The sequence below is a fragment of the Panthera pardus genome, unplaced genomic scaffold, assembly GCF_024362965.1.
Source record: "Panthera pardus isolate Hobbes unplaced genomic scaffold, ASM2436296v1 HiC_scaffold_7, whole genome shotgun sequence".
Lineage (NCBI taxonomy): Eukaryota > Metazoa > Chordata > Mammalia > Carnivora > Felidae > Panthera > Panthera pardus.
In genome coordinates this window covers 26,410,774-26,438,410 of record NW_026527002.1, presented here as the reverse complement: position 1 = coordinate 26,438,410, position 27,637 = coordinate 26,410,774, and positions in this window count along the sequence as shown.

Below are 27,637 nucleotides of genomic sequence, written 5' to 3'. Positions count from 1 at the left end.
CGATGGAAAGAAAGGAGAAAATTATGCACTGGGAGGTGGAAAGTAGGAAGAAGTTCATGGTTGATGGTCTCTAGAACAATATGCAAATAAATGTAATGGGATACAGTGCTGGGAAAGGAAAATATCAAATGTAATAGGGTTAGTTAGAAAGGGCTTCAATTTAGTTTTGAAACCTTGGTTAATTCTGTTCCACATTCATGAAGATATGTGGAAACGGTTAGCCAATGGAGACTGAAAAGAATCAGAAGGGCAAGCAAACCATAGTGGAGAGCTGTAGAGGATAAGGCAGTTAAGTATCATGGAGTTGTGCCCTCACTTTAGCAAATAAATGTTTTCACATTTGCCAGTTTATCTTTCTCCCAAGTCTTGAGAACTACACCCTCTACTGTACTCAGACCTCGTGCTTCACTCTCGTCAAGGACCTTACACTGACAATTATGCTTCTTTCCTCTTAAAGTTTTTCTTTGTTTGTTTTTTTAAATTTTAATTTCAAATAAAACTGCTTGACTCTATTTTCAAATCCTCAACTTGTTCTTGCTTCCCAGACTCTTGAACCTTGACATTTATACTCAGAGACTGAACTTTCTCAGTAGCATCTCTCTTAATACCAACTATCTTGCTTCTATCCCCATATCTGCATGAGAAACTGCTCTTTGAAAGGTTACTTGCAACTTGTTGAGAAACACCATGGCCTTTTCTCAGTTTTAATCTCCATAACTTCTCTGAAACATTTAAACTTGTGGATATCCCGTAATACGAATATGCATGCCTTCCTTTTAACTTCTTCTCTTCTGTAGGATATATTTAAAACTTGCAATATTCTTTTCTGTGTTCCCAATAAACACATCTTCTGAACCAAAATTGGGACTTTTATACTTATTGGTAGAATTGAAAATTATAGTGTTTTATATATATGAAGTCTTTAATGACATACCATTAAATGATGTAGTTAAGTTATACATTAAATTATGCAGTCTTTTTAAAAAATACGTTTCAACAACTTGGGGCTGTCCTGGAATATCCTACCAGTGTTCAACAACAAAATCGCAAAGTCAATTATGGTATTATCTTTTAAATTCTATTAGAGATAACCACATTAATTCACAATGTTAATACGAAATTCAACAAATTAATTTAGGATATCCCTCTGATTTCTTAATAAAATTTTGTAAAAATACAAAAAAAAGCCCTAAAAATATCTTAGTCAAAAGTGGTCTTCATAATAAACTTTACAAAAGGTAAAATCTTGGGGCGCCTGGGTGGCGCAGTCGGTTAAGCGTCCGACTTCAGCCAGGTCACCATCTCGCGGTCTGTGAGTTCGAGCCCCGCGTCAGGCTCTGGGCTGATGGCTCGGAGCCTGGAGCCTGTTTCCGATTCTGTGTCTCCCTCTCTCTCTGCCCCTCCCCCGTTCATGCTCTCTCTCTGTCCCAAAAATAAATAAAAAACATTGAAAAAAAAAAATCAAAAGGTAAAATCTTAAGAATAACTTTTGAAGTCCTAAGTCCCATAAATATTCATTTTTGGTCTTGGAAGTGTTCCATTTTTCTGTTTTAACCATCAACTCTCCTACTTTAAGCATATATTATTTGCAGCCTTGGTTTGTGCCAGGCACAGTGGTAAGAGTTGAGAACATGACACTGAGCAAAAAAGACACAGCCCGTGCCATTGTGGGGCTCACAGTCTGGCAGAGTGAGATAATTGTTAATCGAATCATTACACAAATAAAGACAAGTCTACCACTGAAATAAGTTTGCAAAAAAAGAAGAAGTGCATAAATCTGTGAGATTTGAAGATGAGAAAAGATTTCCCTGAGGAAGTGATGTTTGAGCTGAGATCTGAAAGAAGCCCAGGACAGAAGACAGGTGTGGGGAGGGGGTTGGAGAGAAAGGAAAGATCCTTACAGGAAGTGAGGGCTGCATGCAAAGGTTATAGGATAGGGGACAACAGGATCTGTGTGAGAAAATGCGTCTGTTTAGAATCTAGATGTAAGGGAGAACTGAGGGAGGGAAAGTGCTAGAGTAGGGGCAAGAGACTCTTGTTCACCAGTTCATTTTAAATCATTAGAACTATGCCTGAGAAGATGCTTGATAAATATTTGAAGAGTGAATAAATAGATAATTCTTTTAAAAGTTGAAAAGACACCACTTTGAGGACTGAGCAGAAGGAGAGACTGCTCCCCATGATTTCTAACAAGATTGGCATTTGAGAGATATTTGAGCCTGCAGTGAAAACAGAAAGAGAACAGCTATACATTTAAATTAAGGCATGCCAACAACAAAGGGGCTTTACCACTGTGCGGAATCAAAGGACCAAGAAACAAAGACAAAATTTACTCTTTTTAAGTTCACACACAAACTGGAGGCATATGCCTAATAGAGATGTTGCCAGAGTCTAGGATCCAGGGTTATTGATTTAACTCTATGCTGCTTATTCACTGGCCAATAATGTAGGCAAACACTAGATTTGTGATTTATTAACTTAAAATCAATATTCCTGAAGGCTTTACCCTCAACTTTACTTCACAAATTACTCTTTTATTCAGATGCCTTCTCCATTACCAATGGTAGAGGTTTCTATAATATAACCAGGCATTTATTTTTCAAAACACTTCTTTTATCTCAAAATCAAATTTTAGAACTGTATAACATTCTCCTACATTCATGAGTGACCTATGAAATGTTTTTTGTTAGTCTAGGACAAGACCTTTGATATCAACAGCTATTGAATGAGGTATAGCACAGAGGGTTTTTAGGGCCGTGAATCTCTTTAATGATGGGTACATGTCATTAGACATTTGTCCAAATCCAGAGAATGGACAAAACCAAGAGTGAACCTTAAGGTAAACAATGAATTTTGGGTGACTGATATGTGTCAGCAAATATTCCTGATGGGGGAGGGGTTGTTAATAGGAGAAGCTGTGCATATGTGAGGGCAGGGAGTCTATGAAAAATCTTACTACTTTCTGCTCAATTTCACTGTGAACCTAAAACTACTCTTAAAAAAATAAATAAAGTCATTAAAAACAAAACAAAGTAATTAGAATAGCCATGTTAATATTTGACAAAATAGAATTAAGACCCAGCTATAACGAAAGACTAAAGACACCAAGAAAAACAAAAAAAAGAACTATTGACCACAATCTTCATCTGTTTATTTAGTTTAATAATCAGTGGCATTTTTTGTACTTCTTTTTCTTAAATTGAAAAAGGAAAAATAACCCTTCTCTATCCAATTTATAGGCAATATTCCAACTTAAGAGCTGTGGAAAGTAACATGAAAACTAGTACAGGTCTTTGAAGAGCCAAATGCTATTTTTATTTCTAAATAATTTAATTCTCAGTAGAAAAGCTAAAATCTTCTTGAGTTGTCTTCATAATTTTCTGTTCCAATGGACCACTACTCTGTTTCTTTCCAATTTTATACGGTTTATTTATTTTTGAGAGAGAGAGAGTGAGAGAGCGAGAGAGCGAGCGAGAGGGGGCGGTGGAGGGGCAGAGAGACAGAGGGAGACACAGAATCCAAAGCAGGCTCCAGGCTGAGCTGTCAGCACAGAGCCCAAATGAACCAGGAGATGATGACCTGAGCCAAAGTCAGAAGCTCAACCAGCTGAGCCACCCAAGAACCCTTCTTTGTTTCTTTTCTAAGTCAAATTACATTATTGCCCAGTAAGTTTTGTTTAGTATCCATGGTAGGAGCACCACGTGAAGAACTACTTGGTATTTTATAAAACGTGCATTTACTTTCTATCCAATTTATGAATTGGAGTGATGCCCAAGCTAATGCTTTTCAATATTCAGGAAGCTTTGACACCTCTTTATGTGTCTAATTTTTGACATATTGTCTCCACACAATCTTCATAATATTTTTCTAACTGAAATGTATTTACAAAATATTTTTGGAGCTTTTACATGTTTTGAGATATTAGATACTCGAAAGTCTGTGTTAGAGTCAGAATTAAGAGGAAATAATGATTTATGTTATAACTCTATACATTTACACAATGGAAGAGCATAGCATTTACTATTTTATCTGAATTTATACTGGAAAATGTGTCTTTTTACATATGAGAAATGTTATTAGAAATTGATGTGCATTAACTCTTTCATATGATATATATATAATATATATATATACATATAATTAAACTTATAAAATGGTAGTTGTTATAACTGTTGTGAAATCTAAAGCTTTACTTTTTGTTGTTGTTGTTAGTTTGAGCACAGAATGAAGGATATGTGGCTGAAGAATTTAGGTTGACTAACAGCTATGTCAGGTGTACAGGGTAGGAATGACCAGCAAATTTTACATTTTTTAGGTAAACAACAGAAAGCATTCATGTCCTTAAAATTTCTCACTACAAAAAAAATGAGATTTTATTTCATATACAAATTGTAAGCTCCAGAAATGATTAATATAGCACTGTATGTTAACTAACTAGAATTTAAATAAAAATTTGAAAAAATAGATATCACTCTATTCACGCTCATCTTTTTCTTCACTGTTAGGTAAGAATACACACACATACACACACAAAAAAATACATTAAATTCAGATTTAAATTAAAATTTAGAAAATTAGAAAATTTGTTTATAGTAACTATTTCTCAAAAGCATATATGTCAAAAGCATAATTATGATCTGCTGTAAGCAAAACAACTGAAGAAAAGAGAATACAAAACTCCAATTTTTAAAAACGGTTTTGATCTATATTTTCCTTTTCCACCATTATTAGGACTCTGAATAACATAATTGCCTTGTCCAAATGTCACCTTTTAATTTAAGATATATAGTTCCCTGGTTTTATGCTGGTTAGGAGAGTCTTTCTTCCTGGAAAAAAATTAATGTTAGGGGAAAAGAAAATGGAAGTCGACGAAGTTCTCAGACAGAAACAATGCATGAATCCATTTAGTAGAACCCAGAAAATGAGAAGGGGTGTAATTCATGATAAAAAGATTAAAAGGAATAAAAAGAAGGAATTCTCAGCAAATGTAGTAAATTTTAAAGGTTGACCTGAAGAAAGTGTACACATGAAAATCATAAAGTTAAAAGACACACATTGATTCATGAGTGATAGAATTAAAGCAGGCTATCAAAGGAAAATTGTACAGGACTGTGATCAAAAATAAAGCAAGACTTATAAATCTAAACAGCTTAATAAGTTTAGCGACAACTCATTTAGGAGCAAAATGTTGACTTTACCTCCTTCATCTTTGCCTCATTTGATATAAATAACCATTTACTGTAGATTTTTGATGTGTTTAATCAGAAGGTGCTATCTGGAGTCTGCTCTAAGAGCTCTGTGCTCTTCTGTATATTTTTTGTTCTAACATCTAAAAAACTCTAAATTCCAAAATCACCAGTTCCCAAGTATTGTGGATAAGATGCTGGGAACTTTCATAACAATGGATTTGTTTTTCTGCTCCTTGATTTCCATTAACTTCTACTTATCTTTAGCCCTGCTCATCTCCAGGCTTTCTACTTTTCTCCAAATCTATTCCTCCTTTATCTCAAGGTTTGTCCCACAATCTGGTGTGGTGGGGGGAGGGTGTGGATAGGAGTTTGGGGGACATATTTTATATAAGGATGCCTAATTATTATTATCTTCCTTGAATGTGTTTTAGATTTTATAGTCAACAACGTAGTAGAGAAATGTGGTGTTTGTTATTTGAGAAATGAGTTTTTCCCTTGGGGCAGCACTGTGTGTACATGGAATTCTCTGATGTAAGTGCTTATATCACGCTTACATCATCAATATGTTATGTAGAACCTGCTATTTTACGGATTCATTCTTCCAAGTCTACGAGACATTTGGGAAAACATCACAGTGATAACAGGAAAACTTGATTGAGATGATCTTCCAGTGTGATAACTCCTCTAGTTATCTAATGGATTCTAAGTTTTGAAGTCTGCCATGGGATATTGTAAGTTATGCAACATCCTAAAATGCCAGATATGCTAGCAACTAGAACACTGTTTTGTAACCTTTCGGATGTGCACACACTACAGTTTCTTAGAGGCATCAGTACGGAAGGGATCCTGAGGATGTCATGGTATGACTTCCACAGGCTTTCATATGCTTAGAAAACTAAGATGTGAAGAGTTAAATTTCAACTTTCTTTTCCACTATGTCCCTTTGAAATATGCTATTGAATTCTGGCTCTTCTTCCTAGCTGTGTTATCTGGGATATATTTCATAGTTTCTGTGTCTCAGTTTCCTCCCTTTTAACACAGACACAATAATAGTATCTACTGATGCGGTTGTGAGGAAGGTTAAAATTCTTGAAAAAGAGCCAGGCATGTCATACGCTCTCAATAAATGTTAGCATGTACTATGGTGTGGTCATGTCTTTTGTCACTTCGTTGCATAGTAGAAAAGATGGTTTGTGGGCGGTGTACGTGAACACATCCAATGGAAGGTGCAGAGGAAGGTGAAATTGATAGTTTGACAATCTTTGATTTATTCTCTCCTGTTTCAGGCATGTGTTGAAGGCCCAGGGTCCTCGCCTCTTATGAGGCTTAGAAGCCATCAGCTAAGATAGATATAATGTAATAATTATGATGTAGGATGAATGTTCTGATGATAAAAAATATACCTGAGAAACACATACTGATTTTAATTTTATTTTAGGTAATTAACTAGGTAAGCAAAAATATAGATAGGTAGATGATAGACATATATTTTAGTTATATTGTATATGGCTTTGAGCTATGTATAAAAGAGTATTTGATAAGTTAGTAAAGATATATGTGCGCATGTGAATATTTGTCAGCATGAATAAAGTAAATCCCATTTGCTATAATTACAGTTTTATTATCAGTATGCAGGGATTACCAACAACCTTATGTTGTACAAGCTACAAGGTCTCAATATTAGACAAAATAAACAGAAGCTAATCCATTTCTCTAAAAAGTTAACTGCATCCAACCTTGCCAAACACTGCAAAGCACCACCTTACAGGGGTAACATTCAAGTTGATTAATATAATATTTTCTCTCACAAGAGGAATCATGTCACTATAATTCAAGGATACTGATGAAGAAGTAATGGCTAAAGTGAATTTTTTGACAACTGGCAATATAGCTGTATCATATAGATCATTTCTGTTATGATTTGTCAAAGAATCTTAAATTTTTCCTATCTAAACTTTCACAAACACAAATAATAGATCTCTTTCCATATTCTCTGCAATAACATTTGCAGTAAATTTAATTTATAATGCTGTACCAAGTATCCAGTGCTATACTGTCATTGAGATTATTGAAATGATAGTTCTGCTAGATAATCTATCAATCCAAATGGCAGAACTTGGGCCAATCTCGTCTATATTAAAATTACCTTCCCTGTAAGAAACCTATAATTCTTTTCTTTTCTTTCACAACTTTGCCTCTATTTTGAGTTTTATGAATAATTGCTTTTCTACTGATCAAAAACAAATTCTAGTATACTAGATACACAATCATTGATCACTATAAGGACTAATGTATGAATAAAAACATGTTTATGTTTCAGACTCAAACTGACATCTTTGTAATAAGACCTCATATACAATCTACCACAATACTATCTTTCTAGCTAGGGAAGGAGACAGCTTGGGTTTTAAAAGAGTCAAGATTTGATATGATAAAATACTGATGAGTTGCTTGCCTATCATTCTTCAGTGTCTTCCTTGCCTACTCTGATTTGTTAATATAATACACTGAAGGTATTGCTATTAATTAGTACTGTGCACAGACTGCAAAATCATGACAAAAATTCTCTAGCTCCCTGTTTCCATTCATGAAGAATATTGTGGAAACAGCTTGTTTAAGATGGTTAATGACAACTTAATACAGTATGTCTTTAAATCATTCTATTTTATGTTTTTAAATGGTAGCTTATTTGGACTCTGGAAACTGGAACCACACCATTGTGTTGTGCTTTGTTTTGATTTTTCCTGTACAGGCGCATCAGTTGTATTGATATTTACAAATCTTTACTAAGCAAGAGAAAAGCCACACGCAGCAATCTCCGAACTGAAATTTTTTTTCAGACCACTTTGGAAAGCTTGAAGATCAAAACCTAAAATAATAATATAGCTGCAGCACACAAGCTATATATATATATATATATATATATATATATATATATATATATGGAGTCAACAGCTTCCTTCAAACAATACCTTGGCAAAAACAATTAATCAATCAATCAAAAACTGTGTGTTTTAAAAACTGAAGGAGCAAAATGTAGTGCCTATTATCAAAGTATATGGGGAAATATGCTTTTAGTGGTCCAGGTTCTGAGATTCGCTTATCTAATTTTCAAAGAAGATACCAAAAGATGACTACCAATGGATATTAATAGGTTCTTTTAAAGAAGTTTTACATTTGAACAGTTTAGGCAAGGCTAAAAGAATCAATGAGATCAAGTAAGTAGAAAAATAATCTATTTCCCATTGTCTAGATAAAGCAGTTTAACTGTTATTGTTTCATTCTGTAACCTGTTAGTATTGCATACTACAAAACACAAGATGATTTTACAAGACAGTGAATAGAAGCCTATTTAGAGAATAAGCCAAAACATATGGTTGTGTGTATTAGTGTTTTAACAAATAAATTCTCTTCTTTTTTCCCCCAATTTTATTTCAAAGCAGCCAACTCAGTCATAGCAGAATTTCCCTAGAAGAATGATACATGAATGCCTCCCAGACATGGGACGGCACCTGCTGCTGTACATAGGGTAAAATGAGAAATATTGCTCAAGAAATGAAGCCCAATGTGTTTATCCAAACATAACAAAAACACTGATTCGAAAAGATATACACCCCCTTATGTGTATTGCAGCATTATTTACAATATCCAGTTTACGGAAGTAACCTAGGTGTCCACTGATACATGAATAGATGAAGAAGTTGTGGTATTTACAATAGAATATTACTCCGCCGTAAAAAGAATATGATCTTGCCACTTGAAACAACATGGATGGACCTGGAGAGAATTATGCTAAGTAAAATAAGTCAGAGAAAGACAAATATTACATGATTTCACTGATACGTAAAATGTAAAAAACAAAACAAATGAACAAACAATTAAAAAACAGAACAGACCCCTAACTATAGAGAATACACTGATGGTTGCCAGAGGGGAGGAGGATGAGCTAAATGAGTAAAGGTGAGTGGGAGGTACAGGCTAGCAGATATGGCAAAATGAGTCATGGGAATAAAAGGTACAACGCGGGGAATATAGTCAACGGTATTGTAACAGCATTGATGGTGACAGGAGGTAGTTCTCTTTGTGGTGAGATATATAAGGATGTTGAATCACTATGTTGTACTCTTGAAACTAATGTAGCATTGTATGTCAGCTATACTCAAAAAAAAAGAGAGAATCCAGGGGAACTTGTGAACACTTACCTTTTATGGTATCTATGTAATTAAAAAGTATTAAGCAAATAATTTGTTCCCTTTGGAGGAAAAAATGGAAGCAAAGAGACAAGGATCTGATTTATTTTTGTATTTTAATTGTATTTTTAAAATAGGTAATTCAATACTGGCTCAAAATCAAAACAATATTACAAGAAAGAAATTAAGACATTTCATTTTGTCTCCTGTCTTGACCTGAATCATCCCCATCCACCAAGGCCTATCGTTTTAATTGGTTTCTAGTATAGCTTCTTATTTTCTTCAGTGTATAGATAAAGAATATGCGAACATATGACTAAATCCTCAATATACAGATATACTTTATCTTTTTTGAATTGAAAAACAGTATATGTTACTTTTTTACTATAAAGATCTATCAATTTTGACAAAAGCATAAATGTGGGGACCCACCTCCAAGTTCAGAATCAGATGAGTTATATTACCCCCAATAACTGCCCCATGCTGCTGCTGCATACACACACTCTCCCTCCTTTAACAGGACAACCATTGCTCTCTGTGCTCCCTCCCTACCTTTTCAAGAATGTCATAAAAATGGAATTATATAAAATGTAACCTTTTGAGATCGGCTTCTTTCACTCAGCATAATATCTTTGAGATTCACCCAAACTGTTGTATTCCATCAGCAGGATCTGTGAGTGCCTGTATCTCTGAAGCCTCAGATTATGTCAAATTTGACTGTTTTTGTTTTGTTTTGTTTTTCTACTTGTTCAGAAAGACCTTTAAGACACTAGGTAAGCAAATGTTCTGGGCAAACAATGCTTCACTTTCCCTTCAAATTTCTACAAGTACATGCATTTGCATCCATGCATGACTTCTATAGAGAAGGTATATATACATGCATAAATACATACATGCATACATACATACATGACCTTTATCGAGAAGGTAGAAAGGTGGGAAAGATAGGGCAAGGCAAGAGCTCTGGTGCTTAATCACTAAACTTGGACCACTGTGTCTGGAAAATTACTTTTAAAGACGAAAATATATTCTAAAAGAGTAATTTGAATACGGTTTGTAAAGTGAAATAAATCTCTTTGTATGAATTTATCCCCTTGTTTCATGAATCCGTTCTTTTCTGGATGGTTCGTTTTATTTTATTAAATGCAAACATGCTCCTTTTAAACATAAGACAAAAACCTTTCCTCCTAAATTTTGTGAATATTTCAACATGGCTCTATGTATTAGTTTATGTGCTTGCTTTTTATTGCATTACCTTGCTAATTGTCTGCATTTCTCATTTTACTTTGGCTAAATACCGTTAAGTTCCAGGTAGAAAAATTTAAATTCAGGCACTTTTTCCTAGCACAAGGACCCCTAATTCTGGACCTTGATTTAAGTACTGGGACTCACAGTTGTTGCAACAAATACACCCAATATTTGAGGTGAAACTTATTATTCACTCTTCAAATTCACCCTTTAATGATCTTAAATATAAGAATGTTTATTGTAGTTGCTGTGATATTTTAATTCATTATTTATGAAAAGAGTAATTTCAATTTGCCTTTAAGCACTAATTCTCAATTTATTCAGGATGTCCTGTTTAACTATTGCTTCCATAGTTAAAATGACTCCTAAGGGGTCACTACTGTATCTTATAAATATATATTTTTGAGTTTTTTGAAACAAATGATGTAGAAATACATTTGTGGGCCTTATATGAGACTTTGAATGATTTGCTTTTGACAAAGGCCACTGTGTTTGAAATATACTTTGAAAATGAAATGAGAATAGTGTACCCATTATTAGAAAAATGTTTAATTAAGCAGGCTAATTCCAGGTATAATATTAAAATATAATCACTATAATAACTCCACATACAAGAATTTTTAAATAGTAGGTATAGACAGGTTGAATTTTCAGGTGCGATTTGAGTAGTTTTATTACTTTGAAGTTAAACCTCTTGGGTTATGTTATTAGTTATTAAATGGTCAAATAAAATTATTTTTACTTGCCCAGAATTGCTTATTTTAAATTTTGGCATAATTTAAAGCAATAAAAAATAAACTAAAAATACATTTATCTGAATTAGTTTGTCTTTAATTGCCTAGTTTCTGTGTTTCCCAGTGGTTTTAGTTTAATTACAGTTGTTTTTTTTTTATGCTATTCTAATACAGACTTGTCTTGGATTTAAGTAGATAAGTTGTATAAGCAAAATAGTTTCTGACTAGATTTTCTTTTCTTTTTTAAAATTTTTTTAATGTTTATTTATTTTTGAGAGAGAGAGAGAGAGAGAAAGAGAGCAAGTGGAGGAGGGGCAGAGAGAGAGAGAGAGAGAGAGGGAGACCTAGAATCTGAAGCAGGCTCCTGGCTCTGAGCTGTCAGCACAGAGCCTGACATGAGACTTGAACTCAGGAACAGCAAGATCATGACCTGAGCTAAAGTCAGATGCTCAACCAACTGAGCCACCCAGGCACCCCTAGATTTTCTTTTTAATCAAAGTCCATACAGCAGATAAAATCACTTCTTTTACTGATTCTTAGAGAGGTTATACTACACACAGTGCCTATATGTTAGTGTTGAATGGCAAGTTTTCAGTGGGACTTTGACAAGCTTGAATGTCTTCCAAGAGGGATCTAAAACTAGTCTGAAAACAGTTTTATGAGTTCTGGTTTATTTATTCCCACCTTTATGCAGTACATGTATATAGGTGCACGCCATCTATGTACAGATACTGTTCCCGGTGCTGACAGTACATCTGTGGACAACACTGTTTTAATCCATGCTTCAATGGCTGGAGACGTTTCACCTGCAAGCAGAGATAACACTTGCAGAAACTTATAAGTTTTTGGACACGATCTCTTTCAAAAATCTGAAGCAATATATTCAACAAGTATTTATGGAGCATCTTCTGTGTTACAGTTACTGTACATGTTACTGAAGGTACAGAGACCTAAGTGGTGAACCCCACTTTCAGAAGCTCTCAGCTTGGTGCAGTTGCAAGGTAGAACAATGGCTGCATTTAACAAGGAGGCATACTTGGATCAATGTGAAGTAATTATTAACTATTACATCATTTTATCACTAGGAAGCCTCGAAAAGAAATAGGCTGAGTTATACTATAAGGAGCTCCTTATCACTCAAAAGCTGTTATTATTTTTCTAGGGGTATTTAAGTAATCCTAATAGAAGGCAGAACAATGCAAAGAATATCACTTTTGAAATAGACCTCGTTTCTATTTCCCACTTGGCCACTTCCTGGAGATATTAGAGAGAAGAGTGTGTCTAAGATTTGTCATCATCTTGTAAAAGGATAATGGAACTTGTTTTGGGCGGGGCTGTTTTATGAATGAGCTGAGATTAAACATACTGAAGAATTCTGTGACCTATAAATATATGCAGTATAGATAATATTTTAATATTTTGGTAGTAGGACTACTGTGCACTCTTGTGATGTTCAAGGCTGGGTGAACTTTAGGTTTCCTTCTCAAACTAAAGCCTCCCAATTCTAGATCTGGAAGAGGTCTCCCAAATATTTTATTAAGATCTCATTTTGTGAATGTTGAAACTAAAAATATATAAAACCAAAGAAACTATATACATACTAGCTAATGGTAAAGATTGTAGAAGAAACTTATTTTGTCTTTCTCATCTTCTCTCCTAAAAATAGTTTAATGTCTCAACATTTGTTCACTGAAAGTATTTTAATAGGTTTTTTTTTTTTTTTTTTTTTTACAATGCTCTTCTGGACTCCTTGTAAACAGAACAGGGATGCTGTAATAAAAAATATTGATTCCAAAAATTTTCACCTAGTAACATAGCATCTCATAATTATTATTTTGAGCTTTATTCATTATAATGAGATTTTGAAAGATGACCAGTAAAAAAAATATTATCCAGTGCTAAAGCATTTTTCAGGTATAAGAAGATATTTTTATGATTGCCTAATGCAAATAATCATATATGGTTTTAATATTTTATAGTTTTTAACGTATTTTTAGGTGCACTGTGAATAATGACATGTTACTGCTATGTTCAAAATAAAACATTGTTATAAATATTAACTAGAAGATAAATTAAATCTCAGAAAAGTCAGGACACATAAGCTGATAATCTTGTAAAATCAGGAACCAATGTGCATTTCATGTCTCTGAAAAGCCAAAGGAATAACAGTTTCTTATAAAAATACATTTTTCCTGCTACCTTTTTTTTATGACCTTTTATTGGTTTCAGGTGCAGTGGGGACAGTTAAAAATTATATATTCTGACAAATTACAATAAATTTTCATTAACAATTAATTTCAAGGAAACTAACTTTGTATAAGACCATTAATATGCCAACAAACATTACAAGCAATTCAAATATAACTATATAGTTAACTAAGCTAAGAGTGAATAGAATTACAATTTTAATGTAATAAAAATTGTTCTTAAAGGGTAGGAAGGTAATATGATAATGATCTTTTATCTAAAAATAGATTGCAGAGCACATTTACTAGCATTAGGTACGTGCAGTTTTTAGAAATAAATGATATTCTTTGGATACTCCTTCACTGTTTTGAGAAGTTTTGCCAATAAGACCAGTTAACTGAGTTCATAATCTCTGGGTTGGCCCTTTGTTGTTTTGAGGACAGGTTTAAAAGCAATTTAACACAAGACATAGAATTCTTCAGTCCCCAAGAACTATCACTAAATGAAAATCTCATTGAAAGTACTATCATGTAGCCAGAGGTATTTCTTTGCAAATATAATTCTGTCACTGCAACAAAATGCAGTTGGCTGATTCATGCAACTGATGGCCTTCTCTCATTAACAAAGGCCATTAACTAATAATGATAACGAGGTTCTGATAACCTATTTGTTTGTTTAAAAATATGTAGTCCTGGCAGAATATTCACTATGAGTATCTAGCAGGGTTTAATGTAATTAAAACATCTCTCTCTCTCTCTCTCTCTCTCTCTCTCTCTCTCTCTCTCTCTCTCTTTTAGTCTTTGGTTTTGTGTGGAGACAAATTCCAAACAGAGGAGAGAATTTAATTACCTAGATAAGACTGAGTAACAAGACATTTCATCAAAACCTTTCAAGGTATTTAGGAAAATAACATTTTTGGAAATCATCCAGATATTAGAAGATTAGTGACTGTGTGCTAAAATCAACTGGGTGATTGCCACAATTTTCCAATTTATTTTCAATTTGTATGGAAAATCTAAATAGTCATTTAAATTTACTAAAAAAATAGCTATAATGCAAAATTTTCTATGTAAGAACAAAAAGTATATTGAAGTTATTTTATTAACATTTTAATGGGAAACAAATGGAAATGGTTTTGTTAATTTCTGAATTGTATTTTCTTTTCTAAACTACATTATATTACAAAACTAGTAAAAACAAGCAGAACTGTATGTTAAGCATGTACTTTTAAAAATATACAACCTCATGTTTATTTTAGTCACTTTTCATTTCACAACCAAATGAAACATGCATATAATTTTAGAAATCACATAACTGAAAGAGAAATCAAAATCATGCTCAGATATATCCAAAATAATCATCACTCTGGAAAGCATGCCCAACTTATTTTAAAGGTGCATTATTGCCTGATTTAAAGGCAGGCAGGGGCTGTGGGGCCACATTCCATGACAGAGAGCCTCTAGAGACATCTTTGATCATTCTTTGTGATGCATAAAATATGTCACAGTTGTACTATAAAAGATATCAGCCATCAGGTAAGGCTGTCATTTGCCCTTGTAGTATTATATTGGAAAAATATGGCTTTTCTCTCTTGTATTTGTATGGGATTACTGCTCATGAAAATGCAGCCTATTTAGTCTGTGTGTGACCATTATCATACTCCTGGTTTCTTTCGAAAGAAAGTAGTCATAAATAAACATGCTAAAGAGAATAGATCTGGTTGATATTTTGTTTCAACATTTACCCATTTCATAAGTTGTTATAAGCTGTGAATATGTTAAGTACTGGTCTACATTAAAGTTGGGTTTTACAAAAGGATTGCACATTTCTCCAGAGAGTAGTTGCTTTCATTTGATTTCTGTTATGAATACATCTTAGTTTACTTCAAAATCTGAACCTATGTCACAAATAATATTTATAACAAAGGAACAATAGCAATAAACTATTCCAAAATGTTATATTCTTATTTCTCAGCTCCTCACATATTTTTTAAATTATACGTGTGTGTGAGAGAGAGAGAGGGAGAAAATTGGCTTCGCTACCATATTTAAGATAAAATAAACTATAATTATTCTTGTGTTATAACAGCAGTACTTTTCTATTACGTTTGTCTTTCAGGTATTAATACACACAGAACCTTTTTACCTTATATCTAAAGTCGTGTTTCTTCCCAGTTTTTAAAAATGGCAATGGACTGATTTACTTATTTCTTTGGAAACATAGCTTTTAAAGTTGTATAGAAAATTTGGAGGTATTTTAATGAGAGATCCAGTTGAAAAGTGATTTTTGCTTTTAGTAATGCTAAGTAATTACTGAAGTTTTACTGAGTTGAATTAGTTGACTTTATAAATATTGGCAATATTTCCTAGAAAGTTTGTCAAGGATAGTACTCCTGTCTGAAAGCACTTGGGTACTAAACCAAAAATAAACCAAACAAATAAGGTTCATCAACTAGGTCTGAATGTGTGTTAAATCTAACAGCTGAGGAGAGTTTTGCTGAAAGAATACAAATGTAACTTTCAGAGAATTTTAATTTTAATAACTTGTTGCCTTTTTAAAAATAGAGATTCTCAATTTATTATTTCTATGTTACAAAGTCCTGCTTCTGGCACTTAAAAATTTAGCAATTTATTTATAAATTGAGAAGGAGGAACCTCTTTTAATGGAGAAACAGCATACGGTATAACAGACCGGATCGATTAAAGGCCTCCATCTGGCGCGAGTCTAGAAAAGTTGCTGCCATATGTTTTGAACAGCAAGCAAAACTAACTGTTTTATACTGTCACCACCTCTAGATCTGTTTTATAAATTGCAGTGAGTTTTAATATATATGCATATATGTGTATATGCGTATATATAAAAAAAACAGGTATACTTTTATCTCTGCTTCTTTGCTTAATTGGAAAGCAGACACTATATAAAATTTTAAAAAGGTCCTTGGTCTTCATGGTTCAGTGTGAAAGGCAGTTGACAGCTTTAAACAACGAAAGAGAAAGGAGAGAGGCACAATTTGCTGTAATTTGTTTACTTAGTGATGTTTAAATCTTAAGTGAATTTAGATTATTCTACAATGATAGCTCATGTTTGGGGATTAGCAAAAAAGAATAATAATAATATCGTAAGGGAGAAAATTTTATAAAATTCATGTGAATGTGAAAGATGGCAATATCAAAAATGTATTCAGTAGTCCTGTTTTTTTTAAGGTAAAATTTCATAAAGATAGATTTAAAAATCAGAATATATATGTTGCTGTTGGAAAAATAACATATCAGGTTCAAATGAAATTTAGGAATGTTAATCTCTTTTGCAGCTGCTATTTTTGTTTTATGGTATTTTTACAGCTGTTTTTAATTTCTTTTAAGAAATACTAAACCTTTAGGAGAATTCCCATGTGAACAACCACAGTACAGATAATTGGTTTCATTGCAATTCAGATTATGAACATCATTTTTCAGTTGTTACTTTCAAACTATATACATAGCTAAATCTGTAAGCCATTTTCTTTATTCAGCTACTATCAAAAGGGGAAAATCAGTTAAAAGCATCACAAAGCCTTACTCTTTACCTGATAGGGTGCAATGTTTAAAAATATTTACCTTCCTCAATAAAACATTAATATATCCTATATAGTATGTGCAGATGTAACCTATATTTTTTATGAAGAAAAGCAGAACAACAGAAGTTATGAAAATTCTTTCAGAACTACAATACCTGTAATAAATTTCTGGATTGGCATTTATCAGGCGATCCTATTTCTAGATCTAACATCCTCTTCTTTGATTAATTATTGCCACAGACTGTATATCTTCATTTGGAAGCATCTTTGATTAGCAGCCACACCTATACCATGCAGTTTTTAATAGAAGCCACCCTTCCTATGCAAGCCGCAGGGGAAAGTAATTAAATTTAATAGAAGCCGTCTTTGTTTTATAGCCACCCTCAATTTAAAGCCACAGGGGTAAGTAATTAAATTTAATAGAAGCCATAGCTTCTAAACAAAGATATACAGTATCAGTTAGGTATGCAGAGGTACAGAAATAAGAAATACTCTACCTTGGGAGTTGTGAAGAGTGTGGGTTTATATGAAGCAACGTTAAAAAAATGTACAAGTTCACAGAACACTTTTTCAAAAAGTGATTCAAAATGGGTGGAGAAGGTATAGTTGTCACCCCGCATTTTTCAAGCAGCAATAAGAGAGGTGGGGCTGCTACACGTCCTCACTAACCCACAACAGCTTGGACACTTGCCTGCTGTGAGCTCTGGATGCTTCTTTCCCTCTAATGTCAGTTGGAGAAGTACGGGATTTCCCACTCAAACATATAATACTGAGATCCGTTAGCAGCCATCCATGAGCATGGAAGAAATTGGACGTTCAATGTTCATGTATTCTAGACCTGCACTGATCATTGTTTTGTTTTGTCTTGTTTTGTTTTGTTTTGTTTTGTTTTGTTTTGTTTTGTTTTGTTGTTAGTGGTGATCATGGGCCCTCGATTAGTTAACCCTGCCCACAGCCAATGACTTGTAAAACCTGGATCTAGACTAGAAGCACCGTTTGGGTAGTTAATTTCAGTTATGTTCTGGGGAATGTTTTGGCAGGTTGCCTCGCCACACCATCTAACTATGTTGATGGGCATACAAAGAGGATGATGAAGAGGTATTCTAGAATTCACATTAACCACATGAAAACATCTGAGGCTTTTTTTTCCCCACAAAGTAGTATGTGCCAGGTAACCAGTTTTAATTCTTAAATTTTGAGTTTCAATACTGCTTTTAAAATTTCATATTTTCAAGTTCATTAGGAACATATTTAATGCATGTTTGCCATAAACTGTGCTTTAATAATGCAGAAGCCTCAGATAAGGTGAAGCCTAAAGTGGAAACAAAGCAGCTGGTAGCATATCCAGTGATATTCTGACTGCATTGCCTTTAAAAGATTGTTCATAGTCACTTAAAAAGAGAGGAGAGGAGAAACTTTGAGATACAGCAGCCCAGCCAGATGGTAAAAGACAATAAGAGCTGCCTGCAGGCATATGGTACACAGAAGATGTACTGAGAGTGTGTTAATAGGGAAATTAAAATTTGTATTTTAAGTAGCATGTAAGATGGGTTGTGACCAGGAGAGATAGGAACGCAGCGCTTAGAAAGTCTATATGTAAGAGAAATATAAACAAAGAAGGTTTTAACATGCAGATTTAGTGATTGCATATCCCCAGATACTTACAACTTATTGATTGTTGGGCCTTTCCTTCATACATGTATATGCTTATGCATTTTGTGATTTATCAGTAGAAAATTAACTTTTGTAACTAACAGATGTTATCTAAGCTACTTCAAAGAACACAAATCCTGTGTGTGTGTAATAAATTCTTTACAGTGAATTGCTTCCAGTTGAGCGGAATGAAAACATATCCAAATTTAGCCAGCAACTACAACATTCTTTTAATTACGGATTCCTAAAGTATCAATGCATGTTTATTCCCATATTTGTAGTTGTCTCATGTAAGTATCTATAGATTGTTTTTCAGTATGAAGCTTCAAAATGTTCAACGTTAAAGGTGTGGACCATACCTGACTCCTTTACCATCATTCCAACTCATTTGAGAAAATTTCTCATACTTGCATTTCCCTTTTCCTTTTTATCATTGCGTTAATCAGACTCAGGATCGAGTGAGTCTTCCCACTTTCCTATCAACTTCTTTCAGTCAGGATTATTTTCTGTTTGAATTATGGAGGCAAAGAATATCTTCACAGAATACGCTTCTGCTCTTGAGATAAACCAATAATCCTTTCTCTGGTTTTCCAAGGGTGTACTAATGTTGGCCATTTTTTCAGCATGGATAAAAAGTTACAAAGTCTCAGTTCCCTGGCTTTGTTGTCAGGAATGCTACCTTTTTCCAGCTTAATTTAACCACATGTAGCTCAGGTAAATCATTGTTTCCACACAAAGGAACTTGTTTAGACAGGCAAAGTTATTTGGAATTGCTTGCATTGAATCACATAACTCTACTGCTGAAGATATAAAAAACAATTACTGTATTTTTACATTCCCAAGGAGTTAGAAATGGTAGGTTTCCTATTTTATTTCCATATCTATTGATATGCACCTGGAATGATCTTGCAGTTTCTGGTGAGTAGAATCTGAAGAAGGGCTTTCAAGGTCACTCCCGAACCTGCTTTTTTTTTTTTTTTTTTTTTAACGTTTATTTATTTTTGAGACAGAGATGGACAGAGCATGAGTGGGGGAGGGGTAGAGAGAGAAGGAGACAGAATCTGAAGGAGGCTCCAGGCTCTGAGCTGTCAGCACAGATTCTGACATGGAGCTCGAATTAGGGCTCAACCCACTGAGCCACCCACGAGTCCCCCAAACCTGCTTTAGTATGGCAAATGTAACTACTTCTGATGAAAGTACTGTTTGAGGGGCACCTGCGTGGCTCAGTCTGTTAAGCGTGCGACTTCAGCTCAGGTCATGATCTTGCAGTTTGTGGGTTTGAGTCCTGAGGCGGGCTCTGTGCTGTCAGCTCAGAGCCTGGAGCCTGCTTCAGATTCTGTGTCTCCTTCTCTCTCTGCCCCTCCCCCACTTGTGCTGTGTCTTTCTATCAAAAATAAATAAATGTAAAAAAAAAGTATAATCTGATATGATTGTGCCAAAATGTTCTATTCTTCCAAAATCTATAAATAATTATGTATTCTTTATGTATATATATATTTTACTGTTTTCATGAACAGTACGGGAGTTTATTACAAATCCCTAAGAAAAATGAGCAGGATGTTTGGGGATTTGAGAGTAGCATGTCACAGTTTATCAGGACATTCATTATGTGCCAAACCTGTTTCTCCTTTTATGCACAAACACAACACAACACACACACACAGCCATACACACAATGCATTAGATTTTATTTCTTCTATAGATTGGAGGAGAAAGATAAGTTGTAACTATGCAAATGGTAATTATGGCAATACCCAAAGTACTAAGGAAAATTAAAGTGTATAGTTAAAGTGGCTTTATTCCAAAGAATATGAGACAGCATTAACTGTGTAACTGTTAGAGCAGTGACTGCCAGCTTAGGGGAAGGGACAGAAAAATGAAATATGGCTGAACATCAAGATTAGAGAAGTAAGAGTGGAAATGTGGTTAGAAAAGCTATGGATTCACTTTTGGTGACCACTGCCAGGGTGATCATAAGAATCTTTAATATTCCTCTGTGGCACACTGTGGTCAGTGTCAATTTGACTTACAAATGATGCCCATCCTCTGCATCTACAAACCCTGGCCAAATATGACACAACCTGAAAAACTGATTGGGAAAAGGAGTATTATTAACAATTTGATTTCCTTTGCACTCTGGATTCACGTTGTTTCTTCATATTTGGTGTGTGTGGATGTTTGTGTTATATCCAGTTTGTAGCTATAGAGAAATTTTAAAGTCCTAAAGGGTCCTTCTGTCAAGGTTGAATTAGAAACTGTGCCTGTTTCTTTGTTTAAATAAAATGTTATCAGTTCCCAGAAAAAAAAAAAAAAAGAAAGAGAAGCTATGGATTCACCATATGGATTCATCAGTGGTGGTGACAACAAGCCCAGAGTCTCTCTTACCATCTTTCTGGGAAGATGGAGGAATGGAGAGAAGAGGTAAAAGTCATGCAGGAGAAGCTACAGTGGTAAGAGAAAAGGTATTCCCTTGGCCATCTGGTCACCTGACTGGGGGCAGCAGTTCTCATATGCTAACTTGATTCTACTTTAATAGACAGAGAACAAATACACTGAAACCAACCAGGACCAGGACTGTCAACATCAATAGGCTGAAGTTCTATTCCACAAAAGTAACTTACACATGGTCTATGTTAAAATGAGTCAGTGTTGGTACATTTCTTTTGAACGTTGTGTATTTGGTTCCACACTAGACATGCATCATGCCAATCTCCTTTTTTGAAAGAATAGTATAGGAGCTAAAATGTTTTCTTTTTTAAAGTAATGATGTTCAATCCAGTGATAGATACAATGTTCCAATTCTTTATATATATATTCATTTTGAACAGTATTCTATTTAGATTGATGAACAGTGATACTGGAATGAAACGTGAAGAATTTTGAACAACAAAGATTTGCAAATACAATGAAGAGATTGATTTGTGTTTAGCATAGTTATGGTATTTTGTATAATTTATTTCCTTCTAATTATTTTTTATTGCCCATTTTGAGATGATTATTGAAAAGCTTCTCCCTTAGATTTCCTCATCACCCATCTTTCGATCTAATTTTTTCCAATACCATGACCAACAAATAACATGTTATCTGCCAACTACAAATTAATGTGGTAATTGTGGTAAAAATACATAATATAAGATCTATCTTTATTGTGGTAAAAATAAATAATATAAAATTATGGTAAAATTTAAAATTGTGGTAAAAATACATAATATAAGATCTATCTCCTGAACAAAATTTTAAGTTAACAGTATGGTCTTGTTAACCATAAGCTCAAAGTTACACAACAGAACTCTAGAATTTTTTATCTTGCATGGCTGAAACTTTGTTCCCATTGAACTTCAGTCTTCTATTTCCACAAGCCTCCAAACCCTGGCAACTACCATTCTACTTTGTGCTTTGATGAGTTTAAATATTTTAGATGCCTCATATCAGTGGAATCCTTCAATATTGGTCCTTTTGTGACTGTCTTATTTCACTTAGCATAATGTCTTCAAGGTCCATTTTTATGTTGTGGTGACAAGATTTTCTTCTTTTTTAAGAAAGAATGTGTATACCATGCTATAATACATTTTCTTTATCCATTCATCCACAGATGAACATTTAGCCTGTTTTTACATGTTGGCTATTGTAAGCAGTGACAAAATGAACATTACAGTACACATATCTCTTCGAGATCCTAATTTCATTTTTTTTTTTTTTTTTTTTGCGGGGGATGAATACCTAGGAGAAGGATTCTGAGATCATATGGGAATTCTATTTTAATGTTTTAGAAACCTCCGTATTATTTACCATAGCAACTGCATCATTTTACATTCCCATCAGCAGTGCACAATGGTTTCAATTTCTTAACATCCTCATCAACACTTGTTATTTTTAGTTTCTTTTGATAATGGCTATCTGGACAAAAGTGAGGTGGTATCTCATTATGATTTTGATTTACATTTCTCTGATGATTAGTAATATTGAGTACATTTTCATATACCTGTTGGCCATTTGACTTCTTTTAAGAAATTTCTTTGCCCATTTTTAAATCAGGTTATTTTTTTCTTTTGTTTTGCTACTGAGTTGTATGAGTTCCTTATAGATTTTGGATTTAACTCCTTATCAGATATATGGTTTGCAAATATTTTCTTCCATTCTGTAGTTTTCCTTTTTACTCTGTTGATTGTCTAACTTACTGTGCATAAACTTCTAATTTGATTTAACCTTAACTTGTATATTTTTGCTTTTATTGCCTGTGCTTTTGGTGACATGTCCAAGAAATAATTGCCAAGACCAACATCATGAAGTTTTAACTGAGTGTTCTTCTAGGAGTTTTATAGTTTCAAGTCTTAAATTTATATCCTTAATCCTTTTTGAAAGAGTTTTGATGTACGGCATAAGATATCAGTTCAATTTAATTCTTTTGCACATTGATATCCAGTTTTCCCAATACTATTTGTTGAACAAACTATTCTCTTCTCATTGTGTATTTTTTGGCACCCTGTGGAAAATCAATGCACTGCATGTGCGTGAGTTTATTTTTGGCATTTTATAGTGTTCTGTTAGTCTCTATATCTGTCTTTATGTCAATACCGTACTATTTTTGTTACTATATCTTTGCAATGTGTTTTTAAAATTTGGAAATGTGATGCCTCTACTTTGTTATTCTTTCTCAAGATTATTTGGCCATTTAGGATCCTTTGTGCTTCCATATGAATTTTAGGACTGCTTTTTCTAATTCTGCAAAAATGTTATTGGAATGGGAGTTTGATTTGAGATTACATTAGATCTGTAGATGGCTTGGGTAATATGGACATTAAAAAAGTTATTGATTCTTCAGATCCATGAATATAGGGTATCTTTCCATTTATTTCAGTCTTCTCCAATTTTTAAATTGTTTTGTAGTTTTCAGTGTACAAATATTTCACCTCCTTGGTTTAGTTTATTCTTAAGTATTTTATTCTTTTTGAAGCTATTGTAAATGGTATTTTTTAAATATACTTTTCAGATTATTCATTGTTAGTGTTAAGAATGCCACTGGCTTTTGTGTCTTGGTTTGTATCCTGAAATTTTACTGAATTTATCTTAGTTCTAATAGTTCTGTGTGTGTGTGTGTGTGTGTGTGTGTGTGTGCAAGACAGAGAGAGAGAGAGAGAGTCATCTTTAGGATTTTCTGTATAAAAGATCATGTCATCTGCAAACAGAAATAATTTTACTTTTTCTTTTCTGATTTGAATATGTTTATTTCTTATATTTGCCTAGGACTTCCAGTACTATGTTGAGTAGAAGTGGATGGAGAGTATCCTTGCTTTGTTCCTCATATTAGAGGAAAAATTTTCAGTTTCTCACCATTGAGTATGATGTTAACTGTTGGCTTTTCATATATGGCCTTTGTTATGTTGAAGCAATTTTCATTTATTCTTAGTTGTTGAGTTTTTTTTTGAACGGCTGTTGAGTCTGTCAAATGCTTTCTCTGCATCTATTGAGATGATTACGTAAGTTTTTATTTTTTTTTAATTTTTTATGTTTATTTATTTTTGAGAGAAAGAGAGACAGAGTGAGAGTGGGGAGTGCCAGAGGAAAAGGGAGACACAGAATCTGGAACAGGCTCCAGGCTCTGATATATCAGCACAGAGTCCGATGCGGGGCTTGAACTCATGAACTGCAAGATCATGACCTGAGCTGAAGTTGGACGCTTAACCGACTGAGCCACCCAGGTGCCCCAATCATGCAGTTTTAATCATTTGTTCTGTTAATGAAGTATATCACACTGATTGATGTTGAACCATCCTCGCATCCCAAAGATAAATTCCACCTGCACAAATCCTACAGGGTATATGATCCTTTCGATATGCTGTTGAGTTTGGTTTGCTATTATTTTGCTAAGAATTTTTGCATCCACTTTATGGATATTGATCTGTAGCTTCCTTTTTTCTAGTGCTTTTTTTCTGGCCATGGTATCAGTGTAGTGCTGGCTTCACAAAAATATTTAGAAAGGTTCCCTCCAATTAAATGTTTTTGGAAAAATTTTAAAAAGAATGGCATGAGTTCTTCTCTAAATGTTCAGTTGAGTTCATCAATGAACCTGTGTGGTCCCCGCCTTTTTGGGTGGTAGGGGATGTTAATTATTGATTCAATCGAATCAGTAATTATAGGTCTGCTCAGATTTCCTTCTTCATGATATGGTCTTGCTCAGTTGGATGTCTCTATGGAGTTATCTATTTCTTCTAGTTATGCAATTTGTTGGTGTATAATTGTTCATCATGGTCTTTTTATTTCTGTAGCATCACTCGTAATATGTTTTATTTCTGGTTTTGTTTATTTGATTCTTCTCTCTTTTTTATCTTCGTCTAGCTAAAAGTTTGCCAATTTTGTTCAACTTTGTGAAAAATCAATGGTTAGTATTGTTCACTATTGTTTTTCTATTCTCTGTTTTGTTTATTTCTTCGGTAATCTTTATTATTTCTGTCCTGCTAACTCTGGGCTTGCCTGTTCTTTTTAGTTTCTTGTGGCGTATATTTGGGTTATTTATTTGAGACCTTTCTTTTTTTTTTTTTTTTTTTTTTTTTTTTCAACGTTTTTTATTTATTTTTGGGACAGAGAGAGACAGAGCATAAACGGGGGAGGGGCAGAGAGAGAGGGAGACACAGAATCGGAAACAGGCTCCAGGCTCCGAGCCATCAGCCCAGAGCCTGACGCGGGGCTCGAACTCACGGACCGCGAGATCGTGACCTGGCTGAAGTCGGACGCTTAACCGACTGCGCCACCCAGGCGCCCCGAGACCTTTCTTTTTTATTAATATAAGTTATCACTATCAACTTCCCTTCTAATACTGTGTTTGCTGCATCCCGTAAGTTTTGCTATGCTATGTTTTCATTTTCATTTGTCCCAAGATACTTATAATTACACTTCTGATTTTTTGTCCCATTGATTATTTAAAAGCATATTGTCTTATTTTCACATATTTGTGAATTTTACAGTTTTTTTCTACTATTGGTTTCAAGTTTCTTTCCATTGTGGTTGAGAAGATACTTGGCATAATTTCAATATTCTTAAATTTGTTAACATTTGTTTTGTGACCTCACATGTGATCCACACTGAAGAATGGTCTGTATGTGTTGGAGAACATTTATCCTGCTGATGTTGGGTAGAATGTTATGTATTTGTCAGTTATGAACATATAATATTGTACAAATCTTCTCTTTCCTTTGTAATCTTCTGTGTGGATAGTCTATCCATTATTGGAAGTGGAGTATTGAAAGCTCCTACTATTACTGTGTTGTATATTTTAATTAGTTCTATTAATGTTTCCTTCATAGACTTGAGGCCTCTGGTGTTGGGTGCATATATGCTTATAATTATTTTATCTTGCTGGTGAATTGACCCTTTTGTCATTATATAAGGTCCTTCTTATGACAGTTTTTTGAGTTAAAGCCTATTTGTCTGATAGAAGCATGGTCATTCCTGCTCTTTTATGATTGCTATTTACATGGAATATCCTTTCAATTTCAACCCACGCCTGTCTTTATAACAAAAGTGAGTCCCTTATAGACAGCATGTAGTTGGATCTTATTTGTTATTATTTTAACCTGTTCAACTACTTTGTGATTTGATTGTGGAGTTTAATCCATTTACTTTTAAAGTAATTATTGACTTAGAGTAATTATAATAGTGATTTACTATAGACATTTCTTCAGTTGTTTTTCATCTTTCTTGTGGTTATTTTTCCCTGCTTTTCCTCTCTTGTTATTTTCCTGTTTCATTGATTTTTTTTATAGCAACATGCTTTGATTTCTTATCTGTTTGTTTGTTTATGTGTGTATGTATTATACGTGTTTTCTTTGTTATTACAATGGGGCTTACATAAAACATCATATAGTTATACCAATCTATTTTAAGATGGTACCAACTTAGGTTTAGTCACGTACAAAAAGTCTACACTTTACCTCTCCTTGCCCCACTTTATATTATTAATGTATCCACAGACATATTTTTATAGTCATAGTTATTTTTATACTCTTGTCATTTAACTTCTATACTATATTAAAAGTGATTTACATACTGCTGTAACAGTATTACAGTATTCTGTATTTGTTTATATATTTACTTTTGTCAGCAAGCTTTATATTTTTGTAGGCTTTTTTGTTGCTGTTTAACATGTTTGTTTATTTACTTACTTATTTATAATGTGTATTTATTTTGAAGGAGAGTCAGAGCATGAGTGAGGAAGGGACAGAAAGAGAAGGAGACAGAGGATCTGAAGTGGGCTCTGCACTGACAGGCAACCCTGACGCAGGGCTCGGACACATGAACCTCGAGATCATGGCTTGGGCCAAGTCGGTCGCGTAACCAACTGAGCCACCCAGGTGCCCCTTGTTTTTGTATCAGTGTAGAGGACTCTCTTTAACATTTCTTATCATGCAGATTTAGTGATGATAAACTTCAACCCTTGCTTATCTGGAAAATCTTTATCTCTCCTTAATTTTGGAAGGACAGTTGCTGGATGTAGTATCCTTGGTTGGCATTTTTTTTTTTCTTTCAGAGGTTTGAATATATTATCTAACTCCCTTCTGGCAAGGTTTCTGCTAAGAATTCCATTGACAATCTTATGGGGGGGGGGGTTCCCTCGTGTATGATGAGTTACTTTTCTATTGTTACTTTTAAAATTCTCTCTTTGTGTTAGATTTTTGAAAATTTGATTATAGGTAGCTCACTGCAGAATTCTTTTAAGTTTAGTTTCATTTTATGTGTAGTTATGAGACTTCTTGAATCTGGATATCCTTTTCTTTCACTATAATTGGAAAGTCTTTGCCATTATTGTTTTTTAAATAGGCTTTCTTCTCCTTTATCTCTCTCTCTCTTCTCCTTCTGTGAGTCTCATAATGCATATATTGTTGG